We start from the raw sequence: 19,845 nt of genomic DNA, 5'->3' as shown, positions 1-19,845 counted from the left end.
GGAGTGGGTCAAAAATGCAGAAGTGGTGCACAAGTTTCTATTATACTTTTCCTCTGACTGTTCCACTCCTGATTTTGGTTTAAATACTGATGTGAAATACTGACCAAATACTGAACGTGTGAACGTGGCCTTACTCAAATTAGCTGATGCAAAAATGAATACACCCCACATCAGAAACTACTACATCTAGTATTTTGTATGACCTGCATCATTTTTAAGGACAGTAACAAGTCTTCTAGGCATGGAATGATCAAGTTGGCAACATATTGCAATATCTATCTTTTTCTGTTCTTCAAGAACGACCTCTTTTAGAGCCTGGATGCTGAATGGATAGTGATGCTCAACTTGTCTCTTCAGAATTCCCCATAGATGTTCAATTGGGTTCAGATCAGAAACATACTTAGCCACTGAATCACTTTCACCCTGGTCTGCTTCCAAAATGCAACAGTGGCCTTAGATGTGTGTTTTGGATTGCTAAAATAAAAAAAGGTTTTGATACTGTGTTAGCTAGTTGAAAAAAGATTGATTGCTTTCAGTAGAAGAAAGAAAAAAAATATAAAACTTGTAGTTATGATACCTTTTAATGTTTGACAAAAATAAAATAAGTACTGTTACAAAGCAAGCTTTCAAGACTACTTAGGTCTCATCATCAGGTATGGTATAACAAAATATCTGAAGAAACACAAATACATACACAAAAAAGCAGAGCCATGACGTAATAAATGGACGTTTAAAAAAACAATCAAGCTCAGAGAGTGAATCCTTCATTAGCTTAGATAAGTGTTGTGAAAGTTTTATTGTCTCAATATCCATATAAGATCAGAGACCTGATGCCCTCTCTGTCTCTGGAGCAGATTCCTCAGATTTCATAGTAAGTTATAAATCCTCGTGACAGATTTTTGTCGTGTATGGAGGGTATCAAAGACCCTATAAATTTTTGTTCACAGACCCTTTCATGTTTTTGTGATTTGAAGGTGCCTTTTAATATAACAACTTTCATATTGTTTATGCAGTGTCCTGGGAAAGAAATGTTTAGCAACAGGTTGATGTTTTGTTTTGTCTGTAATCGTGTGGTGATTAACTCTCTGAGTTCAGTTTGTTTGTTTTTTTAAATGTCCATTTATTATGTCTTGTCTTTGCTCTTTTTGTGTATATATTTGTGTTTCTTCAGATACTTTGTTATACCATGCTTGATGAAGAGACCTAAGTAGTCTCGAAAGCTTGCTTTCTAACATCACTTCTTTTATTTTTGTTAACCATTAAAAGTTATCTTTACTGCAAGATTATTATTTTGTTTCTCCCATTGAGAACAATCAATCTTTTGGATTATTGTCATGTTGGAAAAGTGCACGTTTACCAAGTGCACGGATTGATGGCATCATCTTATTTTTCAATATAGAGGAGTACATATGTGAATTTGTGATACCAACAATGAAACAAAGCTCTCCGACACCAGCAGAACTCATGCAGCCCCACATAAGGACACTGCAAGCACTGTGCATCACTGTAGGCACCATGAATTTTTCTTTGTACTCTTCACCTTTGTGATGCCATACAATTTTGAAGACATCAGTTCCAAAAACATTTATCTTGGTCTAATTACTCCAGAGCAGAGTTGGGAATTAATTTTTCCAAGGGGCCATATGAGATACTGTGACTGTTGTGGAGGGCCAAACCAATTGACTGAATTTAAATCGGCTTATTATTATTACTTTATAATAATTTATATCACTTAATATTGAGCTAAATTAAGACTGTTGACTTCTTGTTACTGCTAATACGTTACTATAGGGCTTATTGTAACATGTATTCTTACCTGTAGCACCTAATCAAAACCATATAACTTACTGCTTTTTATAAAGTGTATATAAAGCTGTAAATGATAAAGCTCTCGTTAATCAGCCATTGTATTTTAATCAACAGCTCCCAATACAATATGATGCCCCACAGTTTCCACACACAGTATGATGTTCCCACACAGTAGGATGTCACCACACAGCCCCTCTAAACAGTATGAAATATCCACAAAGCTTCACTACTCAGTATGATATCCCCACACAGTTCCTTTTCTCGGTATTATGTCTCCACACAGCCCCGTTACAAAGAATTAAGTACCCACATAGCCCCCTTGCACAGTATTTTGTTTCCACGCAGCCCTCTTATACAGTATGATGTCTCCAAACAGACCTCCACTCAGAATGATGTCCCTTCACAGTCCCCTTACATAGTATCATGTCCCCACACAACCCCCCACTCAGAATCATGTCCACACACAGCCCCTATATACAGTATTATGTTCCCACACAGCCCCCTTGCAGAAAGATGTCCACACACTGTCCCCATTTGAAAAGATATCCCTTACACAGCTCCCTTTCACAGTATTATGCTCCCACATAGCCCCCTTACACAGTACTATACCCCAACACAGCCACCTATTCAGAATGATGTCCAAGCACAGCCCCCTTATATAGTATTATACGTACCAACCCTCTTTCCCAGCATAATTATGTAAAAAAAAAAATAAACTACTCCCCTAACCCAGTTTTCCTGTAGCTCCAGTCTGCACCTTGTACTGAGTCACTGCTGGTGCAATGTAGTGATGTCATGGCGCCTGCTGTGCTCCCAGATGCATAGGCTCAATGATTGAACAGGAGCTGATGTATCTAATCCCATCATGTGTGATACAGCCTGCAGAGACGCACATCTAGTCCCATCATGTGTGATACAGCCCACAGAGCAGCGTATCTAATCCTCATGTACAGCTGATAACTGCTGCATTTTCACCTGTCAGGGGATGCTGTTCACTTACATCTCAGGTCAGCAAAAAATGTATTGGTGGTCACTATGGTGTGAGAATAGTAACCAAACAACTCAAAATGTACAAAAAATACATTTCTGTAATTTCAAAAAAATATTAGTGACCAATATAGCCGCCCTTCTTTTCAATAACAATTATAAGCCTTCCATCCTTTAGTCTGTCAGTTTCTTAATCTCTGCACAACCAACTTTTTGGGCAACACCAACCACAGACTCCCAGACACTGTTCAGAGAGGTGGACTGTTTTCCTTCACTGTAAATCTCCCATTTAAGAAGGGCCCACAAGTTCTCAATAGTGTTTAGGTCAGGTGAGGAAGGGGCCACATCATTATTCTTTCATCTGTAAGGTCTTTACTGGCAGCCAAGCAGTAGAGTACTTCAGTGCATGCCATGGAGTATTGTCCTGCATAAAAATCATGGTCTTCTTGAAAGATACCGACTTTTTCCTGTCAGTAGGTTTGGGAGTTGATTTTGAGCCCATCTTCAACCTGGAAAAGTCCAATACATCATGTTTATGGCACCTTACTGCCATCTGAGTTGAAATTGAGGTCTGTGCCCATTACTGATCCAGTCAACGGCCCATCCATCTGGTTCGTCAAGAGTCACTTTAATATCAACAGTCCATAAAACCTTTGAAAAAAAATCTGTCTTCAGATATTTCTTGACTGAACACCTTGTACTTCTGGTCACTCCAGGGAGGTTGTAATTCTGCAATATGACAGCAATGGAAGATAATGGGTTCTTTGTTTCCTCACGTTTGATTCTTCTCAAATCTTTGGCATTTTTTTGTGACTCCGTTAACTATTTGCAACAAAACTTTTGATGATTCTGTGACCATGCCCCAATATCTTAGCAATTTTAAGAGTGCTTTATCCCTCTGTAAAACTTTTAACCATTTTTTTTTCAAAGTCAGTTAAATCTATTTTTCTTTGGCCCATTTTCCCTGAGGAAAACAAGGTGTCTAATAATTGTGCACACGTTGACAAAGAGTGTTGATATCCTTAGGCTACATCCTCCCCATTGCGCAAATACACATCATCTGATCTGTTTCATCCAATAAGCATTCAGACTTATACTGCTTGGAATTGGAAAATCGGCCTATATACGATTATATGGTGAAAATACTCACTTGCCCAATAATTGTGCACACAGTGTATAATCATATTTTATACATACTAGCACAATGTGGTTATACACACACTCTACAGGCATCTGCAACTTTAAATTCCCTACCAAGCAACAATACATGTATATGTTCAAGTGGGTACATTTTGAATAGCCCAGGAAATTTAGTATCAGCCTTAAGTAACAAACTCAAGACTTACTTCTAAGGCTTATAGACATTGAATAATTGTCAATGATCTCTACCCAGTTCTGACAGATCTTTAGGCTTTGTCTAACAATCCCAACAAAGATCGAATAAGTTCATGTGCAAGTGACTTTATTGCTTGAATTGATCAGATTGGTAATAGGGAAGTTGAGGGACATAAAAGCCAGTCAAGTGATCCAGTGACAGATGTCTTTTTACTATGGGTAGATAGTAATTCCCAGTAGTTTCTACATGCATAACTGTCACTGTACATGTCTTTATGTAATGTGTGTTTGTACAATTTCCTTTTTAAAATCTCTCCATAGTTATATAGAATAGAGGGATCTAGAATAAATCTTTAATTAAAATTCCATTGCCCTGAGTAATGGTAAAAGTAGTTGAGTTCTTACTTCATACCTAGAGGGTTTCTTATTAAACTGGTAGAGACTAGACAGAAAATATCTTCTGGTGCTCATTTGCATGTCTCTGCATGTAGGACTTTTATCCATTAAGATAACTGTAAAAACATGATACTTTATAAGAGTTGTTGCACCAAGCACTGGAAAACTTTGAAGACAAGTAGTAGTTTTTAAAGGAAATATGTTAATTTATGTTTTATGAGAGTAGCCACATACAAACCTAATACACTGTATTAAAAAAAAGTATTGGGATACCGTAAAAAGATGCCACCTTTGTAACAAGTCACTTTATGAAATTTCTTACTTAATAAACTAGGTTTAGTTTAGTTGTATTAATAAAAAATAATAGCATTTAGCAGCCACAGTAACTCAGCCATGTAATGGCATTTATGTAAAGTTACAGAGCAGGGTTGCTAATAGAACATAAAAGTTCCAAATCTTCTCTGACCTTAGAGCATCACTCCATCATTTTTTTTTATTATTTAATCGCTGGAGGGGTGCCACTAACAAAGGGTCTCTGATCCTAATATTATATTTACTGGTCGCCGTATTCAGCTGTTCCTCGCGCTGATCCGGTCCCGCCACACCAACTTGTGACCACAACTTCTGACTGACCCTAAGTCAGAGGTAAAGGTCACAATCTTTCATTTTAAGTCTATGAGAACCTCGTTCTGGCTCTCATATACTTACATTGAGTTGTGACTTCCGGATCGCCCAGCAAACATTGTCACAAACTGCTGGAAACCAACCAGGGAGGCACCAATAGCAGAAGAAGACGATGGCTGGTAAGTATGGGACTATGTGCAGGGAACTTAGATCAGAGGGACCACTCCAGTGGTAAAATAAAAAAAAACCTCGAGTGGTGCATTAACATCAGCAGAAAACCTGAGCCAGGACCTTCTTGCAGCTTTATAAGTAGAATCAGATCTGCAGCTACATATTCAGTCTTTACATCTGACCATCAATGGAATTAATAACAGCTGATTGGGGGAGCGGTCCCATGATGGACCCCCCAGTGATCTGGTAATAATGACCTATCCTAAGGATGGTTCATCAGGGGCTCAAGAGGTTAGATTGTCCACGTCCACCTCTAAAGTTGGTGGAATTGTGCATTATGATGAGCTATTGGACTGCAAAAGGACCAAATATTATTCTTGCACACAGGCCCTCTTTTGTCTTTGTTCGCTCCTGTTAATGTGTGTTGCTAAAAACCCCATTAACTTCCATTTATTGCAGATGTCATAAATCAAAACACATCCTCTGCTGTACTGTCTGTACCAACAGTACAAGAAGGGTGTGTCTTCAATATGGCCGTCCCCAGGGAAGTGTTTAAAAATAGAAATGAAATAGTTACAACATTTAAAGAAATAATAAACACATAATTTCTCTTCCACAGATTTACATCTAGTTAATGAAGCGAAAATTAAAATACATAAGATGCTATACTAGCCTTAGTATAATGATGCAACTAAATGCATCCTAACAACCGCTGCCTCTGCACGGTGTGACTCTACAGCTTGTATTACATCCAGCATAAATATTCTTTGAAAGACAGGTACCTTTGTAGTTGAAGCTGCTATCGTCAGTATTGTAAATATTTGTAACCACATCACTTAATGAATGGAAACCACTTAACCTTCACAAACTTATTAAGAAGTAATTTCAAGGAAGGAATTCCTGAAACCAGGTGAAGATCAACCACTTCACTGTGTAACGGTTGTATTTCCATTATTATTAGGGAAGATGAGAAAACAATTCCCTCTTTATTGAGCGTATTAGTAATGAAATAAATTGCCGTCCTTTGTAACTATAGTGAGTGAATGTTCCTACTGTGGGAACAATGCTGAGAAATGTTTTATGTGTTTGGTGGGATGACATCACTACTGGCCATCTACGATGGATTAACTTACAGATCAAAGTAAACAAGGAGGCTATTGCTGACTATTGTTAATGCGGCTCTTTGTATCAAGAGAGCATGGCATAAAGGAAAGAATTACAGTAAACTGACATAATATGGACTTTCTTTTGTAACGGTAAAAGAAATCAAACCATATAGCCGAGAACAGCATTGTAGCAGCACAATAAGCTAAAGAAAAAAATAATTTCTGTAGGTCTTTGGATCTAGGCCAGCTAGCAAATCTTTCCCATAAGGATATCGTGAAAGTCCAAGAGAATATTATTTGAGACATTTTGCTGACTTTTTTGACCACACACTATGTAGATACTCTACTTTAGTGGCCCTCAACCTTTCTTACCTTGAGAGTCACATGCAGGCCAACCATCCTCCATCCTCCATCCTCCTCAGAATTAATCATTATCGGTGTGAGGATTCCTTACAGAATGCACACTGAGACCTTGTGTCCCCCTCCCTTACAGGCAGTGTACTAATATCAAAGGGTTCTCACTTTACCCCATTTAGTATTCCTGTGTCAGGCATTCTCAGCACACTATTGCTTCCGGCTTCTAGCACCTCTCACTAACAGAATCAACCTAACTCCAGCTTACAATATTTATTTCTCTCCTTTGTCCCCGCTGCCAGTATATGCACATACCGATTTGCTCTTCTTTGTGAAGCTACTCATAAGAGTCACCATAATGACACCTCTTCATAGCTGGTTGCTAGACCTGGTGCTAATGCACCACCGAGGTGGCAGACAGTTGCGAGCCACACATCTTGGGCCTGAGAGCCAAATGTGGCTCCTGAACCACAGGTTGGGTATCCTTGCACTAGAGTGACATCTACTGTGACAATACTGCATTTCTGCCATAGTAAGTGGTCACATTGGAGGTGGGGCAAATAATGATTCTCAGGTCTTCAAAATAAATATTCTTATCATTCACCCAATACTTAGAATTACATTTCTATTGCACTACACCAATATTTCCCAACCAGCGTGCCACTCAACGCTAAGGTTGCCATCAGGAATTTTGGGGCCCCACACTGGCAAAATTTTCGGGCCCCCTTGAGACTCCGCCCAGGCTCCACCCCAGCTATGCCTCCATACCTCGAACCTTGCACAGTCCCACTGCCCACTCTTGGAAAAACTCTACTTTCTGCACCATGTCCTCACCAATCACACATTAACAGTTCCATACTCTCACACCACATAACATACATAGCCAGCAGCTTTTGTTTTGGCCAAAAGATTTTTAATCCACCACAAGGACAAGGTAGACTCTTCTGGCCAAGCCCTACTCTACTCTAACCTATTAAACATTTCTTATAATACTCAATACTCTTTTCAGGTATTTTTTTATTTATGGGAATGTGTTACATACATTTTTTAAAATGACAAATAATAGCACATATTACCACCACTTAGTGACTGAATAATACCACATACAAGGGACAAATACTGTCACACCATGATCAGACCACATATTACCACCACATAGTGACCAAATAATACCTCATAAAAAGGACAAATGCTGCCACATCATGACTAGATCACATATTACCACCACACAGTGACCGAATAATACCACATACAAGGGACAAATACCACCACACCATGACCAGACCACACATTACCACCACATAGTGACCGAATAATACCCCATACAAGGGACAAATACTGCCACATCGTGAGCAGATCACATATTACCATCGCATAGTGACCAAATACTACAATACTGATCATTAATAAAAAACACAATACTAATATTACCTTAAGTGTCATTATACACAGGAGTGCTGTACATAGTATACAGTGCATAGTGTCAGTGTACAGATATTCACTTTTCTTGTTTATCCAGCACAGACCGCCATCACTTCTTCCAGCCACGACTTGTCTCTGCATAAAATAACACAGTTATCTAGAGCACCTCTTCCAGAGCACATTCCCCAATTTTTCCCCAATTTCTACACTACACCATATGAATAAAAAGAGCGACATAGTGCTACCCTGCACAGTAACAGAACACCCGCCACTGAAAACAGTATCCTCAAAAATAAAATAAATTACAGCAGTATTAATATCCTTTAATTAGCCCGACAGTAATAATGTCCCACATCCTGTCCCTAATGTCTCCATCCTGACCCCATTATCTCTATCCTGCCCCCATTGTCTCTATCCTGCCCCACTGTCTCCAACCTGCCCCCCATTGTCTCCATCCTGCCCCATTGTCTCCATCCTACCACAACCGTCTCCATCCTGCCCCCATGTTTCCATCCTGCCCCCATTGTCTCCATCCTGCCCCCAATGGCCCCATCCTGCCCCCAATGTCTCCATCCTCCCCCGTTCTGCCGTCAATGTCTCCATGCTGCCCCCAATGTCTCCATTTGTCTCCATTCTTCCCCCATTGTCTCCATCCTGTCCCCAATGTCTCCATTCTGCCCACATGTCTGCATTTGTCTCCAGCCTGCCTCATGTCTCCATTTGTCTCCAGCCTGCCACCATAGTGTCTCAAGCCTGGCCCCATAGTGTCTCCAGCCTGCCCCCATAGTGGCTCCAGCCTGCCCCCATAGCGCTCCAGCCTGCCCCCATAGTTTCTCTATTCTTCCCCCATAGTGTCTCAATTCTGCCCCCTTAGTGTCTCCAGCCTGCCCTCATAGTGTCTCCCATCCTGCCTCCATAGTGTCTCCATAGTACGGCTTTACAAAAAGAAAAAGTTTCTTCTTACGATCATGCCATTATAGAATTTTGGATAACTAGAGGAGGAAGACATGTGAAGACTCAAACTTCAAGGTTAGATTTCAGAAAGGCAGATTTTAAGCGACTCAGAAAGAGAATAGGAGGGATCCAATGGCTGGATGTCCTTAAGGACAAAAATGTCCAGGAAGGATGGGAAATTTTTAAAAATGAGATTCTCAAAGCACAATCGTTAACAATCCCGAAAAGTAGGAAGAATGGGAAGCATTTAAGGAAACCAGGATGGATGAACACAGAACTTAAACACATGCTAAAAAGAAAGAAAGAAATGTTTATCAAATGGAAAAATGGAGGCATATCTAAAGAAGATTATAATGCATTCTGCAGATCCTGTAGGGCACGTATCAGGTTAGCTAAAGCTGACAATGAATTAAGGCTTGCAAGAGATGTCAAAAGCAATAAAAAAAGGATTTTGGGGGTATGTCAAAAGTAAAAGAAAAATCAAAGATGCTATAGGATTTTTACAGGATAAAAATGGTGAAACGGTAGGAAAGGATGTTGAGAAGGCCAAACTTTTTAATTCCTATTTTGCATCTGTTTTCTCTCAGAAAGAAAATGTAACATCAACTGATCTTCACTGTCCTATTAAAGGAATAGAAGAATCCAAGTTATCTGTAAACAGAGAGATTGTGAGGGAATATTTAGCTAGCATAAATGAGTTCAAGTCTCCAGGTCCAGATGAATTACACCCCAGAGTACTGAAGGCGATCGTAGAAGAAATTTTAGAACCACTCTCCATAATCTTTGAAAATTCTTGGAGAACAGGAGAAGTCCCAGAAGACTGGAGAAGACCAAATGTTGTTCCAATCTTCAAAAAGGAGAAGAAGGTGGACCCAGGGAACTATAGGCTGGTGAGTCTGACTTCTATACCAGAAAAGATCTTTGAACAAATTATTAAACAACATGTATGTAAGTACCTGGATAAGAATGAAGTGATTAACCAGAGTCAGCATGGGTTTGTAACTAACAAGTCATGTCAGACTAACGTAATTTCTTTCTATGACAGAATCACTGACTGGGTGGATCAGGGAAATGCTGTAGATATAGTATATCTTGACTTCAGCAAAGCATTTGACAAAGTATCTCACACCATCCTTATTGAAAAAATTACCAAGTATGGAATGGACAAGGCAACTGTTAGGTGGATTCATAACTGGCTTAGTGATCGGACTCAAAGAGTTGTCGTAAATGGCTTCACATCCAGTTGGATGAATGTCTTAAGTGGGGTACCACAGAGCTCTGTCCTGGGACCTGTATTGTTCAACATCTTTATCAATGATTTAGATGAAGGAATTGAGGGTAAACTGATTAAATTTGCTGATGGCACAAAGCTAGGAGGGATAGCTAATACTAGAGAAGAGAGAGAGAGGGGATTCAAAAAGACCTAAATAAACTGGAGCAGTGGGCAGTAACTAACAGAATGGTTTTTAACAGGGAAAACTGCAAAGTACTATATCTGGGCAATAAAAATAAAAAAATCATATTCAAAATGGGAGGAATAGAGCTAAGCAACAGTACATGTGAAAAAGACCTATATATACTAATAGATCATAGACTGAACATGAGTCAACAGTGTGATGCAGCAGCAAAAAGGGCAAATACAATTCTGGGATGTATTAAAAGAAGCATACAGTCTAGATCACGTGAAGTCAGTATCGGACTTTACTCCTCTTTGCTCAAACCTCATCTGGAATACTGCATCCAGTTTTGGGCACCACATTTTAAAAAAGACATCGACAAACTGGAGCAAGTTCAGAGAAGAGCAACCAGAATGGTGACCAGTCTGCAAACCATGTCCTATGCGGAACGGTTACAGGATTTGGGAATGTTTAGCTTGCAAAAAAGAAGACTGAGAGGAGACTTAATAGCTGTCTACAAATATCTCAAGGGCTGTCACATTGTAGAAGGATCATCTTTATTCTCATTTGCACAAGGAAAGACTAGAAGCAATGGGATGAAACTGAATGGGAGGAGACACAGATTAGATATTAGAAAAAACTTTTTGACAGTTAGGGTGATCAATGAGTGGAACAGGCTGCCACGAGAGGTGGTGAGTTCCCCTTCAATGGACGTCTTCAAACAGAGGCTGGACAGATATCTGTCTGAGATGATTTAGTGAATCCTGCTTTTTGAGCAGGGGGTTGGACCAGATGACCCAGGAGGTCCTCTCCAACTCTACCATTCTATGATTCTATGATTCTACCTTCCGGCACTCCAGCAGCGCAGGGCTGTCCCACCACCCGAAGCACGGTTGCTGGCGCATGACAGTGACGTCATATGCCAGCGATGTGCGCGCTGATGTCAGCTGCCGGCCTGGATTGGCTGGTGGCTGCTAATTATTGCCATGCGGGAAGCTTCCCGCACGGTAATAGATTTAAACTGAACGTGTATCCAAGGACGCACGTTCACAGTTATTGAACCGGCAGAATCCTGCCGCTGGGGCCAGGTGAGCAGAAAAACGGGGGCCTCACCAGGCCCCATATGCCAGTAAGGGCAGTAATGCCTTGATGGCGGCCCTGCTCAAAATTGACATTCATTGAAATTGGGGAAGGGTCCTCAAACATTACTTTGACATTTATTGAAATGTGGGAGTCTCCTAACATTAGAAGAAAGGCCTGTCACTTGTACAGAACTCAAGACAATGGCAAAATGATTTCACAGAACAGAAAACCAGGAAATAACAGACTGATATATCCATCTCTTGATAGACAGCAACATTAAGTTCCTTCTTTTTGTCTGTCATTTTACCAGAAAGAATAATGCCTTATGCTTCAATTTTCATTTTTTCCCCATCATCTATATTTACTACAATATATTAGAACTCATTAAAACCAAAACTCCAAATTTTCATAGTAAAATTGACCCAGTAGAGTCATTCCAGCTTTCCAGCTTAATCCTTTGTGGTAGGACGACTCGCTCGGCCACTTCCGGAAGTAGACTCAGGAACCCGGGTTTTCTTTGCAGGCTTTATTAACAGCATAAAGCTCTGCACTCCAGCAAAATAAATACAGCCTTACTTGGATAAACAACAAAAAAAAAAAGATAAACTATAGTACAGTCCATATATGTGTGAGCGGGTCGCAGTCTCTGTTTCCTCCGTCCACTTCACTATGGTTGATCTCATGCCTTTTAGGAGATCCGTCAGTGGCGCGGCCATCATGGCAAAATTTGGGATAAACCGCTGGTAATATCCTACCATTCCCAGGAATGCTCTAACTTGCTTCTTGGAGAGCAGTATCGGCCAGGTCTGGATTGCCTCCACTTTATTAACTTGCGGCTTTATTTCGCCTCTCCCGACGACATAGCCCAAGTACTTGGCCTCCTCTTTTCCAACCGTGCATTTTTTTGGATTTATTGTAAATCCCGCCTTCCTTACAGCATCCAGAACGGCCTGTAGTTTAGATGACTTTCCCAGTCTGGGCTAAAGACTACAATGTCGTCAAGGTAGGCTGTGGCATACTTCTTATGTGGGGCTAGGATCCGATCCATAGCCCTCTGGAAGGTGGCTGAGGCCCCCTGTAGTCTGAACGGCATCCGGGTGTATTGGAAGCACCTATCAGGTGTTGAGAAAGCCGTCTTCTCCTTGGCCATCTGGGACATGGGGATCTGCCAGTAACCCTTCATCAGGTCCAGAGTGGTGATGTACCTCGCCGGTCCAAGCCTCTCAATGAGTTCATCGATGCGGTGCATCGGGTACGCGTCACACTTTGACACCTCATTCAGCCGGCGGTAATCGTTACAAAACCTCCACTCTCCATTGGGTTTTGGCACGAGGACGATGGGGCTCGACCATTCACTCTTCGACTCCTCTATCACACCGAGGTCTAAAATCCTCTTCACCTCAGCCGAGATCACCTCCAGGAATCCTGTATGGCTTCAGGTTCACCCTTATATGCGGCTCTGTTAGCACACCATGTTTTACCACCTGGGTATGCCTCTGCAACTCTGAGAACAGGTCCCGATTCTGCTGGGGTCTCGACACTGTTGCTTCTGGGCTGGCAAAAGGGTCTCCGCTATCGTGATATCTTCCACCTGGCCTTCGGGAGTGGCTCCCAGGCAAGCAGTTCCCACGGGTTCCCGAACTCACCACGGCTTGAGCAGGTTTACATGGTACACCTGGTGTGGCTTTCTTCGGCCAGGCTGGTGGGCTCTGTAGTTCACTTCACCGAGCTTCTCCACCACCTCATATGGGCCTTGCCACTTGGCCAGAAACTTACTTTCAATGGTGGGAATAAGAACCAGGACACGATCCCCAGGTTGGAACTGTCTCAGCCTTGCCGACCGGTTATACTCCCTCGCCTGGGCTTCCTGCACCTGGAGGAGATGTTCCTTCACGATGGGCATCACCTTCGCCATTCTCTCCTGTAACTGGGCGACATGTTCGATGATGCTCCGGTGGGGCGTGACCTCGGCCTCCCAGGTTTCCTTGGCGATGTCTAGGAGACCTCTTGGATGCCGTCCATATCAGAGCTCAAGTGGAGAGTAGCCAGTGGAGGCTTGAGGAACTTCTCTGACAGAGAAAAGCAGAAATGGGAGCAGGTAGTCCCAGTCTCTCCCATCCTTTTCAACGACCTTCCTGAGAATCGCCTTTAAGGTCTTATTGAAGCCTTCCACTAAGCCATCCATCTGTGGATGATAAACTGAGGACCGAATCTGGGCAATCTGAAGGACTCTGCATAGCTACTTCATCACCTTGCTCCTGAAGGTGGTTCCTTGGTCTGTCAAAAGCTCTTTTGGCAGACCTGTCCGAGCAAAAATATGAACTAGCTCTCGGGCTATACTTTTACTGGACGAGTTCCTTAGGGGTACCGCTTCGGGGTACCGGGTCGCATAGTCCATGACCACCAGGATGTATTGGTGGCCCCAGGCCAATTTAACTAAGGGACCCACAAGGTCCATAGCAATCCTCTGAAAGGGAAGCTCTATGACAGGTAGTGGATGGAACTAAGGGACTACGGAAGTGGAAGGTGGGCGCGATTATCTGGCAGGTGGGGCAGGACCTACAATAGTTTTGTAGCATCGGCGTCTCTGCCCCCTGCCAGGCAGAGACGCTGTCCCCCTTACCACCGCGGTCCTGCTCCAGCGTCTTCTGGCCTCCCTGCAGCTGCTGCTGGTGAACGCAGCTTCCCTGGCTCTGTGCTTATGGCGCACGCGCTCCCTCCCTATTAAAGGGGCCACGTGCGCCATCCTAAAAAGTCCCCGGCCAATCACCGGAGGGCTTTCCCTATAAGAGGCACCTCCTCCAATATGGAGGTGCCCGTGCAAGGTTGTTGCTTAGTGATTCTTACTTTGCTTCAGCCCCCAGGTCCTCTGCAAGTCAGTCCTGTTCACCAATCTGATCTTCTGCTCAGTCCGCTAGCCTGACTTCTCTTCAGCCCGACAGTCTGTCTACAGTCCAGTCCGCCAGTCTGTCTGTAGCATCGGCGTCTCTGCCCCCTGCCAGGTTGAGACGCCGTCCCTCTCTCCGCCGCGCTCCCCACCCGGTGTTCTCCAATGCTCCTCTTCCTGCTGCTGCCTGTGTGCGCAGCTTCCTGGCCTAAGGAGTCCCCGGCCAATTGCCGGAGGTCCTCCTGACTAGCCCAGGGGATGGGGATGACTCAGTACCCGGGCCTTTGCCTGGCCTTGGGGATGTCGCAGTGGTCGGCTCCCGGGCCCGTACCCTGGGGTCAGCTTTAAAAAGGGGTTTGTTTGTTAAGTTTATAAAAGTTTGTGACGGCACCTGTGGCTTCTGGTGAGAATCACCAGCGCTGCGCAGTCCACTGAGGCCGATGATAAGGCAGCTCGATGGTATAGCTCCCCACAGTGCAGTGTACGGAGAGGGGGATGCAAGACAGGCGAGACCCAGCCGGGTCAGAGCAAGCACGGGGATGGACACGGTAGTCACTTCAGCACCTTTTACTGATGGAAAATCAGGCACATCCCGGAGCACTGTAGGGTGAAGGTGCATATAAGGATCCTCCCCAATGAGCAGGTGTAGGGCCTCCTGTTTATTGCCTCTGCCTAGTAAGTTTCTGACCTGCCTGAAACTAGGCCTAACTTTATCTCTGTCCTGCACCGTCTGACGTTGTGGTAGGGCCTTCTCTTGGAGTGCACGCTCCCAGCTTACGGGGCCTATGTGTCTCCTGGCTCTGTTACGTATCAGCTCTCTGGTGAACCTGGGACTTGTAGTTCTCCAGGGATTCCGGTTATGCCTTACTGGGTCGTAGAGATCCCAGCAAGCTCGGACCTGGTGTCCGGTATATGTTTCGGGGTGAGCTGGGTAAGCTCCTCTGCCCCCACTGCTACTCACTTTCCACTCGCCTTCGGCCACGCTCGGGCCCTCACTAGGCTACTCACACTAACGGCAGCTTGCGGCGCTTAACCGATCTTATGGCGCCGGCACACCTTGAGCTCACTATTCTGAGCTACAACTGAGTCTAGACTGGGCTTACCTCTGCAGACAAACTTCTGCAGGAACCGAACTGAGAACTCTGTCCCTTTCTGGCTGTGAGCAGGAACTCTGTTCTGACTAGACTGCAAACTGAAACTAAACTGAACTACCTAGCTCCACCTTCCCTATTTATATCCCTAACGGGCGCCCTCTTGTAGTCTGAGGTGGAAGGTGGAGATGTGTGAATGTTTATGGGGGCCTCTTGTGGAGGTATCCATCAATGCACTCTTCTAGGATCTGTGATACCAAGCGCAGCTGGGCGTCACATTCCCCCCTAGCAAAGCTCAGCACTCCCAGGCTGAAGTACATTTTAAAACAACAATAAGAAACATGAACAATCTTCCCTTTATGGGAGGCACCAAGCTTAAACATTGCTTAACAATATAAACAAATACAAAGTGTCCTCGGAATTCAAGTCTCTTATGGTGAGGTTCCCAGGCAGGATGTCCATCTCACAGGGTAGAGCACTTTGGTGGTTTGAGGGACCTGTCCCAAACCCTCAACGTAGGCCCTGGGGTGGCTGCAGGGCATGAAGATCCCGAGCTGGACCTCCAGGAGAGCCACTCAAGACAGGTTATTCTTCTGAGGTCACCTAGAAGGGCACTCCAGGGAGTGCAATCATATGCAAAAAGCAGTTTTTGGGCTGTACACAGTCCTCAGCCACGGAGTTCTTAGATAAACAAGGAAGTAAATAGGCAAAGTGTCCATATCACTTAACTGTTCTGTAATAGAGCAAACTACAAAATCAGATACATATGCATGAAAATACACAATAATTCAGTACAATCATACCCAATACCCCAGGGGTAACTATCTTACTCAGTGTATCTGACAGGGGGTTTACCTCTCGTTGTACGTGTAGATCTGCGTAGTGTGGTGGTCTGTGTGGTAACAGAGTCTGTATTGTCAGTTACCCTACCAGTTCTACGTGTGACTAAGTTGTAAAACTGCCTTAATCTCTCTCTGGGACTGGCAAGTTCACCATTGGCTGGGCCCTCTTGCTCTGCTCCTACCGGGGATCCTTCGTCCGGGGATACTTCTTGAGCTGGCTCTTCTCTAGCACTAGGCTCTTCTGCAGCACTTACAGGTTCAACTTGCTGTGGAGGGTCTTCTGGCTGTTCGCAGAATTGGAGTACTGGAATGATTACTGCTCCTCCTATTTGAGGCCAATCTGCCGGGAAGTCTCCTAAATCAGTATGTATTACTGTTTCTTCAGGTTCCTCCGGTACAGTGAGAGGCACTCCTTCTTGGGGTTTCAGTAGATCTGGACACAACTTTAGATGGTCCCTGGACACTGTTGCCGACGTCCTTCCTCCATCTCGACTGATTATGCAGATCTTCTTATTATCAAATCTTGACTGTAACACAGTGTAGGGTTCTCTCTCCCACTGGTCATCAAGTTTGTGATTTCGTCTTTTCCTTTTCAATACTACTTCACCAGGTGTGAAGGGTTCTGCGGGCGCGTTTTTGTTGTAGTGCGCCTCCTGCTTATCTCTCACCCGAGTGAGACTGTCCTCGACACAGGCCTGTACACTTCTGTACTGCTCCTGTCTGGTCATGTCCCAGTCCTCAGTGGTCATATCAGCTTCAGGTTCAACAACACCAAGCTCCAGATCCATGGGCAGCTTTCCTGGCCTTGCCCGCATGAGATATGCCGGAGTGCAATTGGTGGAACTTACTGGTATATGATTATACAGATCTACTAGGTCAGGTAGTAGGTCTGGCCACTGATTTCTCTCCTCAAGTGGTATGGTCTTTAGCAGGTCGATGATGATGTTATTCATCTTCTCACAGAGACCATTGGTTTGTGGGTGGTACGGTGTAGTTCTTATCTTCTTACACCCGTAGAGATGGCAGAACTCCTTGAACAACTCAGCCTCAAAGGCCGGGCCTTGGTGCGTCAGAACCTGCTCAGGATAACCATGGGGTCTACAGAAATATGCTTGGAACGTCTTTGCTGCTGTCTCTGCCGTCAGGTCTTTGACAGGGGCGACCACCAGGAAACGTGAGTAGTGATCCACCTTGGTCAGAGCATAAGAGTATCCTGACCTGCTGGGTGACAGCTTGACATGGTCCAGGGCCACGATCTCCAGGGGTCGAGTCGTCTTGATGGGTTGCAGGGGTGCCTTCTGGCTGCTGTAGTCTTTTCTTCTGAGGCTACAGGGTCCACAGTCTCGGCACCACCGCTCAATGGAGCTGCGCATTCCTACCCAGTAGAATCGACACTTCAGCAGGGACTCTAGCTTTTTCCAGCCAAAGTGCCCCGCCTGATCGTGGTAGGCCTCCAACACCATTTGGATGTCTGTCTTGGGGACCACTATCTGCCATATCATCTCATGGGTCTTTGGATTGACGTACCTACGGCACAGCTTCTCACGGTAGATAAACAGCCAGCTTCTCTCGTTCCACAGCTGCTTTGCTTGCAGAGCTCCTTGATGCGGCTGACAACCGGGTCACTGTCCTGGGTCTCCTTCCAGCTGTGGTGAGGCAGGGAGTTTAACGACATTCCACGCTGCCTCCTGGAGGCTCGTTGCTCATGGATCATCCCATTTCGGTGAAAGGCAGGTAGCTCAAACTCTTCCAGGTCATCCACTTCTTCTTCTGTGTCTGACTGGTGAGGCATCCTGGACAGGGCATCGGCATTGGCGTTCTTGCTTCCCGTCCGGTATTTAATTGTGAATTGATAGTTTGACAGCCGAGCCATCCATCGATGTTCCAGTGCTCCCAACTTGGCTGTCTCAAGATGGGTCAAGGGGTTGTTATCAGTGAAGGCAGTGAACTTACTGGAGGCTAGGTAGTGCTTGAACCTTTAAGTGATGGCCCAGACCAAGGCCAGGAACTCCAACTTAAAGCTGCTATAGTTCTCTGGGTTCCTCTCAGTCAGACGGAGCTTCCTGCTTGCGTATGCGATCACTTTCTCTTGGCCATTCTGCTTCTGACTTAAGACAGCTCCCAGTCCTTCGTTACTGGCATCAGTATACAGCAGGGACGGTTGGCTGTAGTCAGGGTAGGCTAGGATCTCATCGCCTGTCAGGATCTCCTGAAACGACTCGGCTTGCTCCTTACCCCAGTGGAATGGGGGATTTCTGCCTTTGGGGGACTGCCCTACCAGGAGGTCTTGCAGAGGAGCTGCTTTCTTGGTGTAATCTTTTACGAACCTCCTGTAGTATCCTACTAGTCCCAGAAACTGACGCACCTCCTTGAGGTTCTTCGGCTCTGGCCACTTCTGGATGGCAGTGACCTTCTCCGGGTCTGGTGCTACCCCTTCTGGACTGACAATCTTCCCCAGGTACTGTACCTTTCTCTTGAGCAGGTGGCACTTTGAGGGCTTCAGCTTCATCCCGTACCGGGACAGTGACTCAAATACCTCTGCCAGGTGCTTCAAGTGGTCCTCGTACGTCTTGGAGTACACTATTACATCGTCCAGGTAAAGTAACACAGTCTCGAAGTTGCGGTGTCCCAGGCAGCACTCCATCAATCTCTGGAACGTTCCGGAGGCATTGCAGAGTCCAAACGGCATACTGTTGAACTCGCAGAGTCCCATCGGGGTAGTGAAGGCCGTCTTCTCCCGATCCTCTTCAGCCACAGCTACTTGCCAGTACCCACTAGTGAGGTCAAGGGTGGAAAAGTAATTTGCAGACTTTAAGGCAGCTAGGGACTCCTCTATGCATGGTAAAGGGTATGCATCTTTATGTGTAATGCGATTTACTTGTCGGTAATCTACACACATTCTCATGCTCCCGTCCTTTTTCCTAACTAGCACTAGGGGAGCTGCCCAGGGACTACAACTATCCCTTATTACTCCTGCCCTTCTCATGTCATGCAACATCTCCTTTGCCTTCTGGTAGTGAGCTAGTGGTATATGCCTGTAACGTTCTTTGATTGGAGGATGATCGCCTGTGGGGATATGATGTTGAACCCCCTTAATCCTCCCAAAGTCAAGTGGATGTTTACTGAACACCTGCGCATATTCTTGAACCACCCGGCGTACACCCTGTTTCTGATGGGCAGGAGTGGTGTCTGTCCCAACATGGAGCTGTTGACACCAATCCTCCACCTGGGTTGCAGTGTCATTATCCTCCACTTCGTCTGGTGAAGTTAAGGACTCCGCCTTGTGAATGCAGTTGTTATTTACAGCATGTAATTTGGCAACAGTGGCATAACGTGGCAATCTGACCTCATCTTCCCCACAGTTGAGAAGATGGACGGGCACCCTCC

At 44.6% G+C, this 19,845-nt stretch overlaps 1 long non-coding RNA gene across 2 annotated transcripts in view; it reads left to right on the top strand.

Moving 5' to 3' along the window:
• The first annotated feature begins 798 nt into the window (after positions 1 to 798).
• LOC141251470 (uncharacterized) overlaps positions 799 to 19,845 on the top strand; it is a 57,032-nt gene continuing 37,985 nt past the window's right edge. For both annotated transcript variants that reach the window (XR_012313195.1, XR_012313196.1), the window contains exons 1-2: positions 799 to 871; positions 9,746 to 10,048. This is a non-coding gene — a long non-coding RNA (uncharacterized lncRNA). The remainder of the gene's footprint in view (positions 872 to 9,745; positions 10,049 to 19,845) is intronic.

The sequence above is a fragment of the Phyllobates terribilis genome, unplaced genomic scaffold (genome assembly GCF_046119375.1).
Source record: "Phyllobates terribilis strain yellow unplaced genomic scaffold, ASM4611937v1 Scaffold_2__4_contigs__length_985480577, whole genome shotgun sequence".
NCBI classification, from domain to species: domain Eukaryota; kingdom Metazoa; phylum Chordata; class Amphibia; order Anura; family Dendrobatidae; genus Phyllobates; species Phyllobates terribilis.
This window is presented reverse-complemented; position numbering and strand designations above follow the sequence as displayed.